The sequence below is a fragment of the Crocodylus siamensis genome, chromosome 2 (genome assembly GCF_052110815.1).
Source record: "Crocodylus siamensis isolate JL-2025a chromosome 2, ASM5211081v1, whole genome shotgun sequence".
Lineage (NCBI taxonomy): Eukaryota > Metazoa > Chordata > Crocodylia > Crocodylidae > Crocodylus > Crocodylus siamensis.
The window spans coordinates 39,481,996-39,502,886 of record NC_143396.1 but is presented as its reverse complement, the minus strand read 5'-3'; positions in this window follow the sequence as shown (position 1 = coordinate 39,502,886).

Below are 20,891 nucleotides of genomic sequence, written 5' to 3'. Positions count from 1 at the left end.
ACTGACACAAATAGCGGGTATCATTTTTTATATAAACCAGCAACAGAAGGGGACAACATAGTTTGAAAATGGGTTCACAGGTATGTGATTTCTGAACAATCAGGGAATAGCTAGACAGAGGAATCATGGATTTCCTCTGGAATAGACATGCCCACTGATACTTTTGCCCATTCCTCAAACTTGACTATTTCTATTCTATCAGTTCCAGTATGTCCCTTTCCTTAATCCATTGCTTCTGCATCTCTGTAATGTCTCTTCATTAAGAAATGAAGGAGAGACAGCACAACAATTAAGAACTGAAGCCTCCTGCTTCATAAGGATGAAACAAAGTGGACAGGTCTACATGTGCATTAACATACCATTGTTACTGCGTATTATGTTTAGTGCGTGTAATAACAGGTACTAATGCAATGCACAGTAATTGGCACTACCGCACATGCCAGCGCACGCTTTTTTTGTGATGCTGATATACAGTAGACTAATCCTACTGCACATTAGTACATTAACACGATTTTTGCCTGCCGTGCTAACACACAGTAGAATTAGTGTACTGCACATTTAACTTCTTGTGCCCAGTAAGTGCAAATGGACTCTTCAAAGAATTAAACTGCTAGACTCCAGCATGCTGCTACCAAGCATATGCAAGCTGTTTTTTTTCCAAAGATTTATAATTTAACCATATTTGTGCAGATTTTCATGAACAGCAAAAGGCGCATTCCTGACACAAAGGCTCTGCCAGATCTCAAATCCCTGTAACAGGTATCTAGAGCTTATCTAAGAACTGTTTAAACAAGGATTTTAACAAATTAATTCCTAACACTACAGTGGCAGGACACTGATAATGACCTCATCCATCTGCTTTAACTATGGCAAGTTAGGATGCTCTTAAATGTTTTTTTCAGGCATTTTGCTTGGTAGTTGCACAAAAGGGTTGTTGTATGGTTTTGTTTGGAGTTTACTAGATGGACATGGGTGTAGGATAGTTTAGATAAAGATGATTCTGCCTTGAGGCATAAAGGAGAGTTGGGTCCCCTCCAAGTCTACTTTCCTATGATTCTAAGAAAAGGTCATCAGATTTTTCTTTTGATTAGACAAAAAAGACCCTTTCATTCTTGGCCAAAAAAAAAAAAAACCAGTCATTTTCTATCACTTCATTCTAGGAAATGGCATGTCTTAGTGGAATTTTGCCAAATTGTACAACTCAGGCGGGCACCGATCACAAAAAAATTCGGCCTGAATGGTTAAACTTTACATTTTTTTTAAAAAATTGTCAAAAGAGTCAAATAATGGGAGAAAGGACTTCAAAACAGGCAGTACTGTCAGTCCCACCAATACTTAAACTTTTCAAATAAAACATTTTTGCTCTCTTTTTATGGCATAAATTCAGTTTTTAAGTAAATGAATATTTTCATAGAAACTGAATTTCTGAAAAAATAAGTAATTTTGTGTTAGCAGTTGAAATGCCCCAAAATAAAAATAAAAAAAAAAATTCAATCTAAACCAAAAGTATTCATGAAAATGCTCCATGGTAGAGGGAACTTTTTCTGATTTGCTTGAAAATGTGTATATAGGTATGGATGCATATATGCTTAGTATAGATTAAATATTTTTAAACACATTTATTTTGCTTCTTATTCATATTTGAGTAGTTATGACTAGTCTACTTCAGATTCTTTCAGTGAACTATCACAAATATGAATTGCAGCCCATAACCACCACTTCTGTATACCTGTTTCCTTTCATTGTCTAATGATATTTTGGTCATTGGTTAATACATCACTTTCTGCAAATGTAGCATGAGACATAGAAGTAACAATAGGCTTTACAGAATGCGTTTTGAAATACATGGCTGGCTAGACATTGTGCAAATCTCCATGCCATTAACTCTGCCAATAGCTGACACAGAACCTGTCTCAAAAAGCTTCCAGGCTGCTTCGCTTTTGCCTCATTTAGCTGCCACAATCTTGCTTGATAGAGAAGTCTCAACAAAGCATTGCTGTGGCGAAGTTTCAATTTAGTTTATACACTGATCTTTCTACATCGCCGCCTTGGCAGCAACTGCAATGCACTGCTCACCCCAAATCATTGTAGTCTTCATATTGTTCAGATCATATCATCCACTGAATTTCATCTCAGATAAGTAAAACCTTCCAATGCTTCCTGTTCTTTCAGCGTGAACATTTCTTTTTATCTTGACTTTCAGGCCTTCCTTTACTTTAGTTTTACAGCATTTATACTGAGGTCACTGAATCTGTCATCTTTCCATCTACATCAGCACTACTCTGTACTATACAGAGATTACTGAAAAAATCTCAGAGCACACAACACACTGTGGGTGTATCTACATGAGACGCTACTGCAAGGTAGTGATGAGCTACTGCACAGTATAGCTCATGTGAGGGAGCGGCAACTAGGGGCGGCCGTGAACCCCCTAGCGCTGCCTACCGTCACTTTAGGGTGACGTAGCACCCTCAGAACCTCGCCCGCCACGACTTTGATGGTAAGTTAGATGATGTGGAGGCTGCCAGTTTCCCTAATGGACGGTCTCGTTAGTCGTCCCTATTCCCAGACGGGTATTTGATGAGCGTCCTGCCTTAAGGGCAATGCGTGCCTCCAAGCCTCCCCCTTAGCATGCCCCAAGCCTCGCAGCTATTCCGGGGAACACTTGTATGGTCCCTCGCCCCTCGGGTGCCCTTGTTCTCACTCTCGGGCACCGGGGCTCTTCGCCCACCTGGCGCCTCCTTGGGTCGGGCCCCAATCTCTGGCCCGTTCCCCACGCCCTGGGCCTATCACGTTGGTGCCCAGCTACTTGCTGGCGCCTCCTGGGTCGGCTCCTCCAGCGCCGCTCACTACCGGCCCCCTGGGCCGGTTCTAGCCGGCGCCTGGCTAATCGCCGGCTCTGCCTGAGTCTGGAGCACTCTCGCCGCCCTAGCCTCGGCGCCCTCGGGCCGGCTCACTCTCGCCGCCCTAGCCTCGGCGCCCTCGGGCCGGCTCACTCTCGCCGCCCTAGCCTCGGCGCCCTCGGGCCGGCTCACTCTCGCCGCCCTAGCCTCGGCGCCCTCGGGCCGGCTCACTCTCGCCGCCCTAGCCTCGGCGCCCTCGGGCCGGCTCACTCCCTGCGCCCGGATCTCGGGTCTCTCGCCACCCTAGTCTCGGGTCTCTCGCCACCCTAGTCTCGGCGCCCTTGGCCAAGCACTACCGCCGCCCTCGTCTCGGCGCCCTCGGGTGGCTAGCTAGGCTGCTCTCGCCGCGCTAGCCTTGGCTCAATCGCCGCCCTAGTCTCGGCGCCCTTGGGCCGGCACTACCACCACCCTAATCTCGGCGCCCTCGGGTGGCTGGCACTATCGCCGCCCTGGCCTAAGCTCTATCGCCGCCCTGGCCTCGGTGCCCTCGGGCCGGCTCACTATCGCCGCCCTAATCTCAGCGCCCTTGGGTGGCTAGCTAGGCCGCTCTCGCCGCACTCTGTCTCTGCCCTGCTCCGGGCCTTGCCCTCTCGGGCTGACTCTGCGCCTCCTGTGCTCTGTCACTGCTCCGCTCCAGGGTTAAACACCGCCCTTCTGGGCTGGGGTCTGTAACCCGCACACTGCGCCTCCCTGGCGCAATACCATGCCCAGCCGCACTGACACTAGTGCCCCCGGCACAGTGCCTCAACTGGGCCCTGGGAACCCCCAAGCTGTTGGGGAGCTCCCCTGAGGCCTCCTCGCTCCCCTACAGCCTCCCCGGTCCTCCGGATGTAAACTATAACTTAATACTCCAGCCCTCTGGCTATAACATAAATACAGAGGCTCCACACGCCTAATAACTCCAAGCCCCACCAGGGCTCTCAATCCTACCTCCAGTTAGGGCGATCCTGTTCCCTGCATCATTGCAGCCGGTTAGCGCGATGAAGTAGTAGCCACTAACCCTGGCCGCTCAGCTCAGCTCAGCTCAGCTCAGCTCAGCTCAGCCGCAGAGCTCCTGCTCCTGCGGCAGCCAGAAGGGAACTGTGTTTCAGGCTCTGGCCTGAGCTGGTTATAAAGGCCTGGCCCTGCCCGCTTCCGGTCATGTGACCACCTGGTTGCCCCTGGCAACCAGGCACCTGAGCTGCCTGGGTGATTGGCAGCTCTGCCAATCACCCTCACAATCACGGAGCCCTTCTGTGACTCCGTGACAGCTCATTACTGCACAGTAGCCTCAGAAAAAAAACTGTGAAGGGATGCTACTGCGGAGTAACACCTGTTGCTGGCAGACATTTAGTACTTGGTTATGCAAGTATTAAGTGCCTGTGCAGTAACAGCATAGCATGCAGCTCATGCAGACACAGCAGGCCTAGAGGGGTTTTTTGAGGGAGAATTGTTGTGTGAAACTACCCAAGAAAGAGAAGACAATAATTTTTGTGACATCTTGTGTATTTATTTGTTCTAATTAGTAACCAATTCTTTTTACCTTATCAAAATTAAATATTAAATAAACATTACAGTTAAGGAAGAAAGGACCAGTTGCAATGTACAGATCACATATTTTAAATAGCAATTCTTAGCAGGAGTTGCTGTTAATTCCCTGACAACCTACATCTCCCCCCACCAAGTATCCAAACAAAACCTGGAGATTTACATGCCAGATAAAAAAGGTGTTTGCATTTTTCAAGTCTATGGATTAATCTGCTCTTAAAAGCCGTAAATATTTATTTTTAAAAACATTTTAGGGCTGCATAATTTGCATTTCTTGAAATAAGCGAAAGAGGTACTTTCTTGCTAATCTTTCAGCTCATAAGCTTACTTCTCATGTTAAAACTAATGCTAGCAAAATGTAATATTTATGTCAGGTAGGAAAGTCCTCTGTGCCAAAAGCTGATGAGGCCAGTAAGACAAAAATTAAGTTGTACATTGTTTGTTCTTAATATGTTTCTTAATTAGATTCAATCTTGAAAATCTTTGTAGCTAAAATATTCATGACATAAATGATAGCTTAAAAATAAATCAGAGCGCACAGATGGCTTTAGTCTATTGTATAATATTTGTACAGCTGCTTAATCCTGTAATTGGCATGAAGACTTCTTGCTGACTTTCGGAGAAAACTCTGTTCAGGTAAGAATTATTTTTTTCTCTCTCCTTTCAAGACACAAACTAAATTGAAGAAAAGAATATTCAAAAGGGATGTTTAAAGTGGCAAGCGGGAGGCAAATCCTGTTAACAAAGAATGAAATTTATGTTCAAATCCCTTATGCATCACTATTCAAAAAGTTTCTACTTTAATGTTTATAAACTGGAAGAATAGTGTTTCTCTAAGTAACAAATGCAGCTGCAAAATACTTCTTTAAGGAAAAATATACAAGTTTAATGTTTCTTTCCTAATAAGATTTGTTATTTATTTTTAGCCATAGCATTGTTGGTATCAGCAGTGGTTAAAAAGTTGGGGAAAATAAAATTTCATGGATATTCAATGACAGCAAGCTTAGCAGAAAGGATGAAAGTGGTAGATGGTTATAGGAACACAAGAAAGTAGGACTAGAAGGAACCTCACAAGGTCATTTAATTCAGTCCCCTGCTCAAGGCAGGATCACTTCTGACTACCATATTTACCTGAATCTATGCCTTCAAATTTAAGATGAACCCAACAATAATTAAATTCTATATGTGGAAAATTATAAATTTGTTATAATTTTCCATGTATAAAATCTAATTAATGTAAGGTCATCATAAACTCATCCCCTCACCCCAAGACTGCTGTAGCAGGGAAAGCAGTGGCAGGGAGCAAGGGACCAGAACTCATCCTCCCTTACACCCCTGCCCCTTGTCCCCCTGTTTCTATGCATGTTCCCCCATACCTGCATCCCCTTTTGCCTGTCCCCCATGCAGCCCCTGACACGACTCCCTGATGCCTGCCCCTTTGTGCTTGTGCTTGGCTGACCCCCATCCCTTGCCTCCTTCAACCTGCTCCCCCACCCCTTTCCACCCTAGGCATCATGCCCTACAAACATAGCTACCCTGCAGCTTGCCCCCCACACTCATGTCTGCCCCCCATCACTCCAGAATGGCCCACTCTTACCTTCTGCTACAGCTCTGCTCCTCTTGGGCAATCAGCAGTAGCATGGCCCCAGCCCCAGCCCCAGCCCCAGCCCCAACTGAGCCAGGGAGAAACAGCAGCAGCTCCTGACCTGGCTGGATGAGAGCTGGAGGGACCAGAGTCAGAGCAGGGGGAGGCAGCTGAGGGGAGAGGAGCAGGGGGTGGAGAGGCAGGTTGCTAGGGAGGTACAAGTGTTGGGGGACCAGGCTTCAGAGGGGGAGCAGAAAGTTTGGGGACAGGCTGCAGACTACACCCTTGCTCCACAATCTCTCCTGTGCTCTCCCTAGCCACATGCCCCCTCCCCTAACAAACAAGCTATCCCAGCCTGGGGTAAGCAGAGGGTATTGCACAGTTCCAGTGGCGCAGTTATTTTTTAGATGCTAAGTTGCTGTAGCAATGAGCTACGGCAATGTAGCCCATCACTACTGTGACAGCAGCAGTGTCACAGTTAGTGCCTGCCATTACCGTAGCGACAAGCTCGTCACTATAGCAATGCAGCATCTCGTGTAAACATGTCCATTATCTCTCACAATACAAGAACTAGGGGTCATAAAATGAAACTAGTTAGTAAATTTAAAACTGACAAAAGGGTGTCTTTTTCCCACAGCATGTAATTAGAGTGTGGAACTCATTGCCACCAGATGTTGTAGAAACAGACAATATAACCAGATTCAACAAAGTGATTGGACAAATTCCTGGAGGAAAGTGCCTGAATAGTTATTGAGCAGGCTACATCCTCTGAATCAGAACTTCCTAAACCCTAAATGCTAGAGGCTGCAAGTAGTAGAGGCACAGTAGAAAAAAACCTGGTCATACTCTCTCCACTCTCCCTTTCATCATCCACTCTCTGCCACTTTCTGACACAGGATACTGAACATGATGGACCAATAAATGGCATAGTCTGACCCAATAAATGGCAGTTCTTGTATCTTATGTTAAGGTCTTGTTACACGTTAAATTTGGGCAGCTCCTGGAGCTCTTTACCCCTGGATTGTTTACACATTAACATCTCTGAGTGGCTTAAAGCACTCATTATGCAGCTCAAACCTATACCATGACAGGGCAGGATTATCTTGTAATCTGCATAACCCACCTCCTGTCCCATTAAGGTGTGACTACTCCTGACAGGTGTGCTGCTTGAATTGAAGGTGTGACTGCAAGGTAGCATTAAGCCAGTCAACATTTGTGCAGGTCAGTGTAATGTATAACAAAACCCTTATTCTGTATTTGTGCATGCAGTTATTTTCTCCTTTGCACTTGTCCTTGTTAAATCTCATTGAAAATATTGACTAAAACCAATGTAATCAATGGGCCTTCTCTCGAAATGCTGACACCACACCTCTACCCCCAGTGAACAACTGAGAGTTAAACTTCTAGAGCAGTTTTTCAACCAATTGTGCACTCTTTCTGATTATAGCTAGATCATATTTCCCTAGTATCTTCATCCAAAAGACTTAGTAAAAATTAAGATTCATCATACTGTTTCCTTCTTATCTGCAATGCCAGATATACTGTCAAAGGAGGAAATTAGGTTTGCTTGATTCATACTTTTGGCAATCCCTGTTTGCTCTTTTTTACCATCGCGTTATTCCCTAGACACTTATCATTATTTAATTGCTCCAGAGTCTTCCTTGGGATGAAATTTAGGCTGACAGGTCCTGGATTCCACCATTTTTCTCTTTTTGAAGAGAGGTACTGTGTTCCTTCTTCTCTAGTCCTCCAGAAGTTCTCAATGTTAACCACAAATGCTTTGAAAATTAATTGGCTGGTACCTGAAATACTTTAGTGTGCATGAAATCCATTACTTTATTCTGTTTCTCTCACCCTTCCTTTCTCTAGAATAATGAAATCTATTGTTTCATGATCACTTTGACCCAAATGTTCATTCACCTTTAATTTTTCAACTGTTCCACTCTATTAGCCAAAACTGGATCTAAATTAATCACTCTCCCAGTAACTTCTTCCATTCTCTGAAATAAAAGTTGTCATCTACACATTCTAAGAACTTGATGAGCTGTCAGTGTCTGAACTCTAATATATTGTATTTCCAACAGTCTTCCAGCTACCTAAAATGCCCTGTTACCTCCATATCCCAACTTTCGAGTATTTCTGTTACTTACTAAAAAAAGCCTCATCCACTTCCTCCTCTTGATAAGTTAGTCTGTAGTAATCCCCTCCAATTACAGCCCCCTGTTCTTTTCCCTTGTTATCAGTAAAAACTCAACAAAGCTCTCTTTGCACCTCTTCAGGATGTGTATATGCTTTTTATGCAGTGCAATGCCTTATCCATTTTGTTGTAATCCCTGAATAAACTATACTGTTCCACTCCAAGAGTCCACAGCTACTATTTTCTGACCAAGTCTCTCTAGGATATCATAATCTTGGTTGTGTACAGAGATTTTAGGTTCTTCTTTATGCCTCACACTTCTATGTGTAGTCACTTCAGGTGTTCATTTCAGATTGCTCCATTTCCTTTCTTTTGTTTCTCCTATGAGTCTATTGTAGTTTCCCCATTTCATCTGTGCCCCCCAGATTCTCTTCCCCACAGACATCTCAAAACTTACTCACCTGGTAAGTTTTGCTCATGTTTTCATACATGCTCTAATTTATTTTTGCTTCATAGGAACCTGCATTGTCCAATATTTCACAACTTTCTTTGCCATTGTCTCTATCAACTGTGTAACAATGCCCCCTTTTCCTCATAGTCTGTCCTCACAGTTCAAGCAGTATTTTCCATGATTGTCATATTTTACCAAAGAACAGGGCAGCTTTCTGGTCTGTTCAGATATGTTCTCTAGGAGTTAAATTCATTTTCACATTTAGCACATCAGTAATTTAAATCTGAAAAGCTAGTTCATTAACACATTACACCTACTTAGAAATATTAATTTTGAAAGCTGCCAGAAAAGTCTTCCTCCGTTTTCCAGAATGTTTAACTCTTATCACTCTCCAAAACAATCTCTGGTTTTTAACTTCTGCCCATAAAGCTCAGTCTGTCAAAACCCCCATTGCCCAGTAATGTTGAGTAGTTTCTGGTAGGTAGCCTAGTAGAGACAAATCTTCCACTGTTATATCTTTGATATAAATGGAATTTAAATGACTTATACTGGTTGATGATCTAACCTATGAGTTTTAATAGGGCTGCTAATTAGGGCTGCACATAGCTTTGGCTGCTGATTTGATTTGGCAGAGATTCGACCTGATTTGGTGACCGAATCTCTGAATCCGAATTGAATCGAGAGACCCTTTAATCTCTATGAATCAAATCAGAATCCTCCAAATCAATATGAAAGATTAAACTATTTAGACATAGACACAGCTTTAAATTTTTTTTTTCTACATACATCAAGGTACCAGGTGGTTCATGAATGCTGAGATGCTGCGACAGATGGAGCATCCCACAGGAGCACAGGGGGCAGGGAGGGGGGAGTCCCCAGCAAGCTTGGTAGCAGACCCAAAAGTGGACCAGAAGCACTGCCAGATCTGCCAGGGAGCACACTTGGCCCACCCCCCATTCTCCCCCGGCTCAGCAACTGGTGCCTCCTGGGTCTGGGAGGGGGGCACCCAGGGTCCCCCTCTGGCCAATTGCTGGGCCAGGAGGACACTGGGGGGCCCCCACTGCACATTCGGTGGTGGACCCAGAAGTGGACTGGAAGTACTTCCGGTCCACTTCTGGGTTTGCCGTTGAGCACACGGGGAGCTACCCCGTGCTCCTGTGGGGTGCTCCATCAGCCCCACCATCAGAGCGTTCACAAGCCACGCCTGGTAACTTGAGGTATGTAGAAAAACATTTAAAGCTGTGTCTATGGCTGAATTGCTGATTCCCTGAATCAGCATTGAATCTTCAGATTCAGATTTGGCCAAATTGAACTGGGGACAGTGATCTGAATCAACAAATCTAATCACTGTCTCCTATTTGGGCCAAATCTGAATCCGAATCGAATACAGCACATTTTGCACACCCCTATTGCTAACGTGCTGTTGTGTGACCTCACAAGCCTCCATTTTGGAGAACAACACAAACAGGCAGAGTCCCAGGCACAGGCCGTGGAACAGGGTTGGCCACCTGGGCCATGGCCTGACCAACTTTTAGCGTGTTAATTTAGCTAGTTATGAAGTTAAAAAATAGCTATACAGTTTTAACCAGAATGACAATCACATATTTGTGGGTTATATAAATTATCGTGCTAAAAGCTGGTCGGGCCATGGCCCAGGTGGCCCATCCAATTCCCGTTCCACAGCCCAGGAATGATAACATAGATCAAAACTTACTAACAACAGAACATGTTATTTATGGCTATACGCAGTTCCCCTCCTCTTGCTGTACTGCTGACACCTAAAACAGAGTTTCTCATTCCCTCTTGCATGAAGCCTTTATCCTCAGCTTCCTCACAGTGAACCTGCTTTGACCCAGCAGGATCCTCATTCTTTGATGTGTTCCATGGATGTGCCGTCTACACACAACACACACACACGCACACACACACACACACACAGACCCAGCCAGCACAATTCTGGTTACAGTATGAATTATTTCTAATAAGATTAAAGGTGGTGAACTCAGGCTCTTATAAAGGTGACTCTCAACGCATTTACTAGTACCTAGCCTTTCAGTACCATATCACTATATCACCATTGAAAAGTATGAATGGTGTTTTTTAAACATCTACAAAGAGACCATGTCTCTGCTTTAAGGACAGACAGACAAGTACACAGTGTGAAGTGAAAAGTGACAGTAACAGTTACTTACTTTATATACAAGTCAGTTCACTGTAAACAGCATGGTAAAGCTTATTCTTAAGGGGATTTAAATGCAGACAAGATAAGAGCTTTGTCTATGGCTGAGCTTCGTGGGGTAGAACACGCATGGAATGCTGTGAAAGGGAAGGCACAGAAGTCATTTTACAAGAGGGTGACAAATGAGTAGAAAAGGCTGGGAATACTGGTGAGACTGTATGGATGATAAGAAAGGAGATACAAGTATGCAAAACTTTGAAAGTGGTAAAATAACCTTCTATTTAATATAATAGCAGGTAGGAGATTTGAAGAGGGGAGTGACATGATGAAGTAAATGGGCACAGATGACCCCACATTATGTTTGGAGTAAAAGATAAGAGGGGATTCTAATGATAACATATTCAAAACCCATTAATGTCTTAAGCTGTACAATCTAAAAGCAAAAACAAACACTTCCCAGAATTTTAAACTCTGAAGTTATTACAATAAATTGCTGTTTTTTCTTCCTTCCCACCCACCTGCCCAGTACTTCTCTCAAGTGTCTAGAGATGACAAAAGACTTTTCTCTCCACTTGTGTCTGAAGTGAGGAAGTATAGTTTCTATTGAAGACGCTACCACCTACACTGCCTCTCTTTAATCAGAGTGAGACATTCAGCTGAGCCCTTACCAATTGGATTTCAGAGTGTTTACATAAAACTCTGATTTGGGATACAATTCCTGCTCTATATGTCGTAGAGAGACAATGGTTTTTGTTCTGCAAAATGCAGCACATTTCCATATTTATCATGGATAAGCACAGAATTGCCTAAAGGCAGCACATCTTTAATTAATTTTTACTGTGTGAAAAGAATCCTAAATCATTAATCATTTGCCTTCACTGTATGTACTCTGAATGTTTCAGTTCTACTCTGTGCATATCAAACATGACCTACAGTTTCCAGTAGTCCAGTTACAAACTGAACTTTGTGATCTACACTCATCTATTGTACCCCATGAGGAATTAATCCCTAGGAGAGAGCAGTGTGTGCTTTCACTGACAGAGACATGCCAAGGACTTCTACTAGGGTCCATTCCAGACACAGGGTCTAAGGGTACGGACCCCAGACTGAACCTGGTCTCTAATAAATATTTCTAAACCAATTGTTTTTATGCTTCCATTCACCTTCCGTAATTTTCTCACCATTCATCCTCAGGCTAATCATACTTCCATCCCCTGGTTTTTTTAGATGGATAAGAAGTTCTTTGTAAGATAACCTCCCCAAGTATGATACTTAGCCATTATTAATTTGCCAGCTTAATTTACCCAGCTATACTATCTGCCATGGGACCAATGCATTACAAATCAATTGTAACATTTTCAAAACACTGCATGAATATTAACTAATCCATCCCAAAACCCTCTGCAAGTATTGGCAAGTATTGCTGATCCCACTTGAATGATGGTGAATGTAAGAAAGAGAGTAAACAATATGCTTACATTACTGCCCTGATTCAAGGAACTGTATTATTCATTTAACCTCCTCGTAGAATTAGTCAAGCAGTTATTTATTGATCAAATTAAAATGTGGTCTACAGAAAGGGATTATGGTCCAGTTAAAAGAACCTTGGGTACATAACATGGGAGTTGGTGTCTATGTCCAAAATCAGGATTTTTAATTCCCTAGTCCTCCCCAGTGTGACCAGTTGCCTAAATTCCATATTACCTACATTCCCAGATCCTAGGGCTGCGCCTTTGTCAGTACCCAGAACTGCCAATATTTTCACAAGACTGAATGGATTGGTGCCTATCACATGCCTAGTGACCCAGAAATTAGGCATTCCCCTACCTAATTCCTTTGAGTCCCTCAGGGCCCTTGAGGGGCCCAACCCAGTAAGAAATCCCTTGCCTCCATCAATGCTGACCTTGTAAAGGAACACCTTGAGATGCTGGATACCTTCAAGTCAGCCAGCCCTGACAATCTACACCCCAGGGTACTCAAGGAGCTGGCGAGCATCATAGCTCAGCCTCTGGCACGGATCTTTGAGAACTTCTGGTGCTCCACTGTAATGCTGGAAGACTGTAAGGAGGCCAACATGGTGCCTATCTTCAAGAAAAGGAGTAAATGGATCTGGCAAACTATAGGCCCATCAGCCTGATTTCTATCCTGGGGAAGATCTTAGAAAAGTTTATTAAAGAGGCCATCCTTAATGGACTGGCCAACACCAACATCCTGAGGGATATCCAGCATGGGTTTGTTGTGGGTAGGTCTTGCTTGACCAATCTCATTTCCTTCTACAACCAGGTGACCTATCACCTGGACAAGGGAGAAGAGATTGATGTCATATATCTTGACTTCAAAAAAACCTTCGATCTGGTATGCCATGATCACCTCTTGACAAAACTGGCCAATTGTGGCCTTGGGTACACCACGATCCGCTGGCTGGGAAATTGGCTCTGTGGTTGGATCCAGAGGGTGGTAATTGATGGAAGTCAATCAGCATGGTGCTCTGTGACCAGTGGGGTCCCCCAAGACTCTGCCCTTGGACCATATTGTTCAACATCTTCATTAATAATATGGACATTGGAGTCAGAAGCGGACTGGCCAAGTTCACTGATGACACCAAACTTTGGGGCAAAGCATACACACCAGAAGACAGAAGTGCGATCCAGGCTGACCTGAACAGGCTCAGCAAATGGGCAGACGAGAACCTCATGGTGTTTAACAACGAAAAATGCAAGGTTCTCCACCTTGGGAGGAAAAACCTGCAGCATCCTTACAGACTCAGCGGTGCTACACTGGCTAGTACTACAGAAGAAAGAGACTTGGGGATCATCATTGACCACAAAATGAACATGAGCCTGCAATTCAATGCTGCAGCTAGTAAAGCGACCAAACGCTGGCTTGCATCCGTAGACGCTTCTCAAGCAAATCCTAGGACATCATTCTCCACTTGTACTTGGTCTTGGTGAGGCTGCAGCTGGAGTACTGCGTCCAGTTTTGGGCCCCACAATTCAAAAAGGAAGTGGAGAAGCTTGAGAGAGTCCAGAGAAGAGCCACACGCTTGATCAGGAAAACAGACCTTACAACGACAGGCTGAGAGCCATGGGGCTCTTTAGCCTGGAAAATCACAGGCTCAGGGGTGATCTGATGGCCACCTATAAGTTTATCAGGGGGTGACCACCAGTATCTGGGGGAACATTTATTCACCAGAGTGCCCCAAGGGATGGTGAGTTTGAACGGTTATAAACTACTGCAAGACTGTTTCAGGCTGGACATAAGGAAGAATTTCTTTACTGTCTGAGCCCCCAAGGTCTGAAACAGTCTGCCTTTGGAGGTGGTTCAAGCACCTACATTGCACACCTTCAAGAGTAAATTGGATACTTGCCTTGCTGGGATCCTATGACCCCAGCTGACTTCCTGCCCTTCGGGCAGGGGGCTGGACTCGATGATCTTCTGAGGTCACTTCCAGCCCTAATGTCTATGAAATCTATGAAACTGCTATGTTTTTTTTTAAAACATGACTGGAAAAAGAGGTACTGCACCTGCTTTTGGTAATAGCCTAGTGGCTAGAGAACTTGCCCAGGAAGTGAGAAACCCAAGTTAAGTTCCCTTCTCTGCCTGAATTTAATGCCAAATTTCCCACATTCTAGAAGAGTGTCTTAACCACAAGGCTCACCTGGATGGGAAACACCCCCACATCCAGACCCTTAACCAGTGTTGCAGTTCTCAGTCCTGGTCTTGGGGAACAAAAAAAGTCTCAGGTACAGAAAAGTTAGGCTCTGTATTTTTTTCCATTGCATCAGTTCTCAGGAATTGAATCCAGAATCCTGTTATTCATTCAGGTTTCCACTACAGTGCAGAAGGGTGGTTAGGCAGCTCGAAGTCGAATGCAGAACAATCAGAACAATAGACTAGAAGTAGGCAATAAAAAAAAAATGTTGAGGATATAGGTATGGCATCAATCCTCCCCTATAGGACTTAGGTATCTTTTTTTTTTTTTGATCTAGCCACAAATTATGATTTTCAGGCACCTCTGTTAATGAAGGCCAGAATTGCCTAGAAGTCCTAAGGGTACTTTAATTCACTCTTGAGACAGGGGATAAGCAAGCCCTGAGAAAGTCCCAGAATAAAAAGATCTATAAAACAATGTCCCACTATGTTCAGAATGAAAGTATGAATTACCCCATGTTATAGCATCCTAGAATCACAAGGTTTGGAAGGACCTTCAGGCTCTTCTGCTCCAGCCCCCTGCAGGAAGGCTATTTCTAAAATCATCCCTTTAGAACGCTGACCCAGGCTCCTCTTGAAAACCTCCAGTGAAGGAAGAGATGCAACAATTTCCCAGGGGATAGCACTCTCCTGATTTCATCATCTCAGAATGATCTTGGCTACTAAAGTAAATGATGAAACCTATTTCCTGATGTTGTGAGGAACACAAGCTTATCAGATATCCCCAGCACATACAAAGCACTTAAAGAAAAAAATTTTTAGACAAGTGTCAATGTAAGTATTTCAGAGATGCTTTCCCATACATACAGAACATGACAAAGGTTACTGTTCTGTTGTCTGCACCTCTGCCAGTTGCTGTGTGTATCAAAGGGCCTTGTTACTCATGGTACTTTAAGCCATACAAATATTAGTGCTAGCTCAATTTTGGAATAGTCTGAGCCTTAGGCGAGAAACCTCCTCTAACAGTCCCTAGAGAAGAGCTGTGACTAGAGGGCTAGTGAGCAGGGCCCGGACTAGGAGCTGTAACTGTGAGTTGCCGGTGGAGGGCTGGGGAGCCAGGACAGTCTTCTATCCCTGCTCTAGATGAGGAAGGATGCCAGAGAGATGGTTTGTAGGGGAGAGCAGGAACATGAAACTAGGATGCAGAGAGTTAATGGGAGAGGGGTGGATAATGAAATGGGAGGTGGAAAGGAAATGGGGATGGAGGAAGGATGGTAAAATGAAGTCAGCAACTAAAAGGATAAAATAAAAAATCATAAGAAAAAAGAATTTTAAAAGAAATAAGTCAATTAAAGATCTCATTTTGATAAACTGGGATTTGGGATTGGAGTGTGTGGAGTGCTGGCTGAACTTCCAGGGAAGGCTGGGAGCAGTGAGGGAAGGCACTTTCAGAAAAAGTGAAGGAAGTCTCAGCTCATAGGGACCGGATCTGGCTCCCACTCTTAACCCCCGCTGCCTAGAGCTCATCAGAACCCAACTGGGTCTGAGGATTCTCTGAAGCCAGCCACACTCTCCCCCACTCCCCAGGGCTTGGTGGGGCAGGGGGAGTGGCAGTGACTGCCCGCCCATATGGGCTCAGCACTGGTGGTGAAAGGTGCCCCATCCATGGAGCTGCAGACTAGGGGTGGAGAGAAATTTAAAAGCCATAGCTGTGGTCCCTGGGCTGTTCCACTGAGTGGCCTATGGTGGGAAAGCCCAATCCTGCCCCCAGCCTTGTTCCATTCCCCACCAACCCTCCCCCAGCCCTCCCTCTGGGACTAGTCCATGCCCTGTGATCTGGCCAGCCTCTATCCCACCTGGAAAGGCTGTGAGAAAATTTTAGTGAATGGCAGGTAACTGTGATTCATGGAAATTGACAAGAGTGCTAATGGCTCAGAGTGCAGGGCTTTGCTGGAGCCCAGCTGAGCCTAGGGGCTGGGGAGGTCAGGCAGTCCACCAGGATGGGCTCAGCACCAGCAGAGAGATGGAAAATCCATGGGGTGAAAGAGCCCAATCCCATCACTGAGCAGCCAGGAATGGGAGAGATTCATCCAGGCCCCAGCCTTCTTCTCAACCCCAAACACCCACTCCCAGACTGGACATGTCCTGTTATCTGGCCATCCAGTCTCTATACCACTTGTAGCAGCTGTGGGAAATTTTCAATGAAGAGCAGATAACTACAGTTCATTGAAATTGACAAGGCTGTGTGCAGACTCAGAGCACAAGGGCTTTTCTGGAGCCCAGCTGGGTCTGGGAAATTACAGGCCAGTTAGTCTGACCTCAATCCCGGGTAAGCTCTTTGAAAAAATTATCCTGGCACACATCCAGGAGGGCCTTGCGGGGGAATGCATGCTCAGGGGCAATCAACATGGGTTTATCAGTGGCAGGTCTTGTCAGACCAACCTGGTGGCCTTTTACGATCAGGTCACCAAATCATTAGACGCAGGGGTTGCTGTGGATGTAGTCTTTTTGGACTTCCGGAAGGCTTTCGACACTGTCTCTCACCCTGTCCTCATCAAAAAGCTGGGAGACTGTGGTGTCGATGCCCACACGGTCAAATGGGTCGCCAACTGGTTGGAGGGCCGCACCCAGAGGGTGGTAGTGGATGGGTTCTTCTCGACCTGGAAGGATGTGGGCAGTGGGGTTCCGCAGGGCTCGGTCCTCGGGCCTGCACTGTTCAACATCTTCATCAGTGACTTGGATGAGGGGGTAGAAAGCACCCTGTTCAAGTTTGCTGATGACACTAAGATGTGGGGGGATGTGGGTGCACTAGAAGGGTGCAATAGGCTACAAGCTGACCTTGACAGGTTGCAACGGTGGGCGGATGAGAATAGGATGGGGTTTAACACTGATAAGTGCAAGGTGTTGCACATGGGGAGGAAGAACCGGCACCACACTTACAGGTTGGGGAACTCCCCTCTTGCCAGCACGGAGACGGAAAAGGATCTTGGAGTCGTCATTGACTCCACGATGAACATGGGCCGGCAGTGTGGGGAGGCAGTCAAGAAGGCCAATCGTACCCTGTCATGCATCCACAGATGCATCTCGAGCAGGTCCAGGGAGGTGATCCTCCCCCTCTATGCGGCACTGGTCAGGCCGCAGCTGGAGTACTGCGTCCAGTTCTGGGCGCCACACTTCAAGAGGGACGTGGACAATATGGAAAGAGTTCAGAGGAGGGCCACTCGTATGATCAGGGGTCAGCAGGGCAGGCCTTATGAGGATAGGCTACGGGACCTGAACCTGTTTAGCCTCCACAAGAGAAGGTTAAGGGGGGACCTTGTGGCCTGCTACAAACTGGTCAGGGGGGATCAGCAGGTATTGGGGGAGTCCCTGTTCCCCCGTGCGCTGCCAGGAGTGACCAGGAATAACGGTCACAAACTGGCGGAGGGTAAGTTTAGATTAGATATTAGGAGGCGCTACTTCACAGTCAGGGTGGCTAGGGCCTGGAACCAGCTTCCAGGGGAAGTGGTGCAGGCTCCTAGCCTGGGGATTTTTAAAAGGAAGTTAGATGAGCACCTTGCCGGGGTCATCTGACCCCGGTGCTCTTTCCTGCTAAGGCAGGGGGTCGGACTAGATGATCTACCTAGGTCCCTTCCGACTCTAGCTACTATGAAACTATGAAACTATGGGAGGCTGCCTGGGGCCAGCCACTGCTCACCTCTACTCCCCAGGGCTCGGGGATGTCAACTGGATAGTGACTGCTTACCCAAATAGGCTCGGCCCTTGCAGGGAGAGGTACCCTACCAGCCATTCCCCAATCAGGTGGCTGAGGAAGAAAAGCCTCAACCTTGAGCTCTTCCACACTCCGTGGGGCTCAGAGTGGGTTGGGCAGTGACAGCCCACCTAGATGAGCTTGGCAGTGGCAGGGAAATGTTCCAGAGGTCAGGGCTTTTCTCCCCCCAGTCATCTGGTTCAGGAATGGCTGGTAGGGGCATCTTTCCCCATCATATCTGAGCCTGTCCCAGTGAGTGGTAACTGCCTGACCCCCTCCCCCCACCCAAGCCCCAGGGATCAGGGGAGAGTTGTGACCAGCCCCTGAGCACCCCAAGACATGGCCAGGCTCTGACAAAGCTCTATGCTCTGAGCTGGCAGGCAGCCTCATCAATTTCAATGAATTGCAGGTAGTTGTTCACTGAAATTATCCCACCGCTACTCCAGGTGGCATGGAGGCTGGTTGGCCAGACCAACCAATCCAGGAAGGGGGGGGCAGGAAGGCTGGGGAGGAACAAGGCAGGGAGCCAGAGTGGGCCAGAGTATGGTCCATAGGCAAAGCTTGCTGTATTGGGGAGTTTGAGCAATATGGGACTATAGCCAAAAGATGGTGGGCATGGATGGTGATGGCTCTTGAATGGAATTGTTTTCTCTTGAACAGGCCTGACTGGCTGGCCATCAAATGTATGAGCGTGCCACTGATTGATACTACTCATGCATTTTGCACAGCCCTCCTGGTCAATTACTGTGGTGGGGGGCAAACAATTAATATTGCCTGCACCTACGCTCCAGCACCTAGCTAGCCCAGCCCCAAGGTGCCCACCCCCATGCTAGAGCCCAGAGACATCCTAGGAACTCCCACCCCACAAAAGCCCCAAGGTTCCTCCTAGCCTCCATCCACCACCTTCCAAAGTTCCCAAACCAGTCAAACAGCAGCTACCCTTTCCCTCATCCAAACCCCAACTTACCAGAGTGGTGTCCTGCAGGGTTCTTAATTTCTATGTTATCTGAGCTGCCATCATCCTGTCCCTGGCCTACCTCCTGGGTCTCCTGACTTCCAGATTCAGCAGTGGGGTTCAGGAAGAGATCCTTGGAACTATCTTGGGGGGCAGCAGGCAGCTGCTGGGAGGAGGCCCTCTCACTGCTGTCCCCCTCTTGCTAGTCACAGTGGACTGGCCCTGAGGTGTGGCAAGGAACCACAGTGTGATCCCTCTCAAGGATCTCTGTGAGCTCACTACCGAAGGTGATCAGGGTCCTAGCTGTCCCTGACACCCTGTTGGTGCACCTGACATTCACACAGAGGGATTTCAGGGACTTTCAGGGTCTCACTGATACCCCTTGCCACCATCTGTACTGCAGTCCTCTCATAAACAGCCTGATTCTGCCAGTTCCCTTTAGTTCCCTTCACTGTACTTGCAGCGGTCCTCTCCTCTCCCAATATCATGAAAAGGTCCAGCAACTCAGTGTGGCTCCAATTAGATGCCTGATTGACAGAGGCCAGGGTGGAATTCTTTGGTTCATGCTGGCTGAGTGAGCTGGAGGTCAACTGACGAAAAGTTTGTGCTTGCTAGGGTAGTAGCTGGCATGTGCTCTACAGCTGCTTGCATGGGGTTAAATCCCTGGGGCAGGAAGGTCTTACTTCTGGGGGCAGGAGTGGGAGCTGGCTTGGTACCAGAACCTCCTACTTGAGCAGTAGATTTCAGGGCGGGGCAGGCAAATCTGGCAGATCTGGCCCACAGCCGACTCCATTTCCCAAAAGCCCTTGCCTGTATTGTTGCACCTGGTTTTCATGGAGACTCCAGAAGTGGCAGTGCCATGACACTGCAGCACCAGGCTTCCTATGGAGACCAGCCCCAGCAGCACTGGCAGGGTCTGCAGCTGGGCAGGGAGTTGCTCTGAGGCTGGGATCTTGTGTCAGTTATAGAGTGGTCCAGAGCCAGAGCAGAGCTGAGATCAGATGCCTGCATGCCCCAGGCAGAAGCATTCAGGCAACAGATCTTAGCTCTGTCCCGGCTCTGGCCCACATATTCATCACTGCAAGATCCCAGCCCTAGTCCCAGCCCCAGTTTCCTACCCAGTTACAGACTGTGTCAGTGCTGCTGGGGCCAGTCTTCATAGAAAGCCTGGCCCCACATTGTCAGGGTGCCACCATTGCTGGGGTCTCCATGGAAACCAGCCACAGCAAGGTAGGCAGAGCTTGCTGGGAAATGGAGTCTGGCAACCAGACAGATCCACCATTTTGCCCACCTGGGGTGGAAAATTTGTCCACACTGAACATGGAAGTGGGGGAGGGGACACTGCATCCTGGGATACTGAAGGACTTCAACCTGGGTGGCCCATTTGTAGGGAATGGCCACACCTTAATGTAAAATGATCTGGGTAGCACAGATCAGAGATAATCCTGCCCTAAAGTGGTGTACCTTTGAGCTACATGGCATCTGCTTGAATCTACTTTCAGGTGTTAATGTGCAGACAATCCAGGTGTTAATAGCTACAGGAGCCACCCAAAATTATGGTATAACAAGGCCCAAAGCTAGGCTTAAATAATTCTTTGGGGTTCATTAGTATCTGTTTAACATTTTAATTTGAAAAAAATCTTAGAAAGGGAAGCTGTGTTCTTTATATTCAGCCAGATAGTTTCCTCAGCATACTGTTCAAATGGGTAACCTCAGCTCCTTTACCCACTTTTCTCTTTGACTGTCATTAAT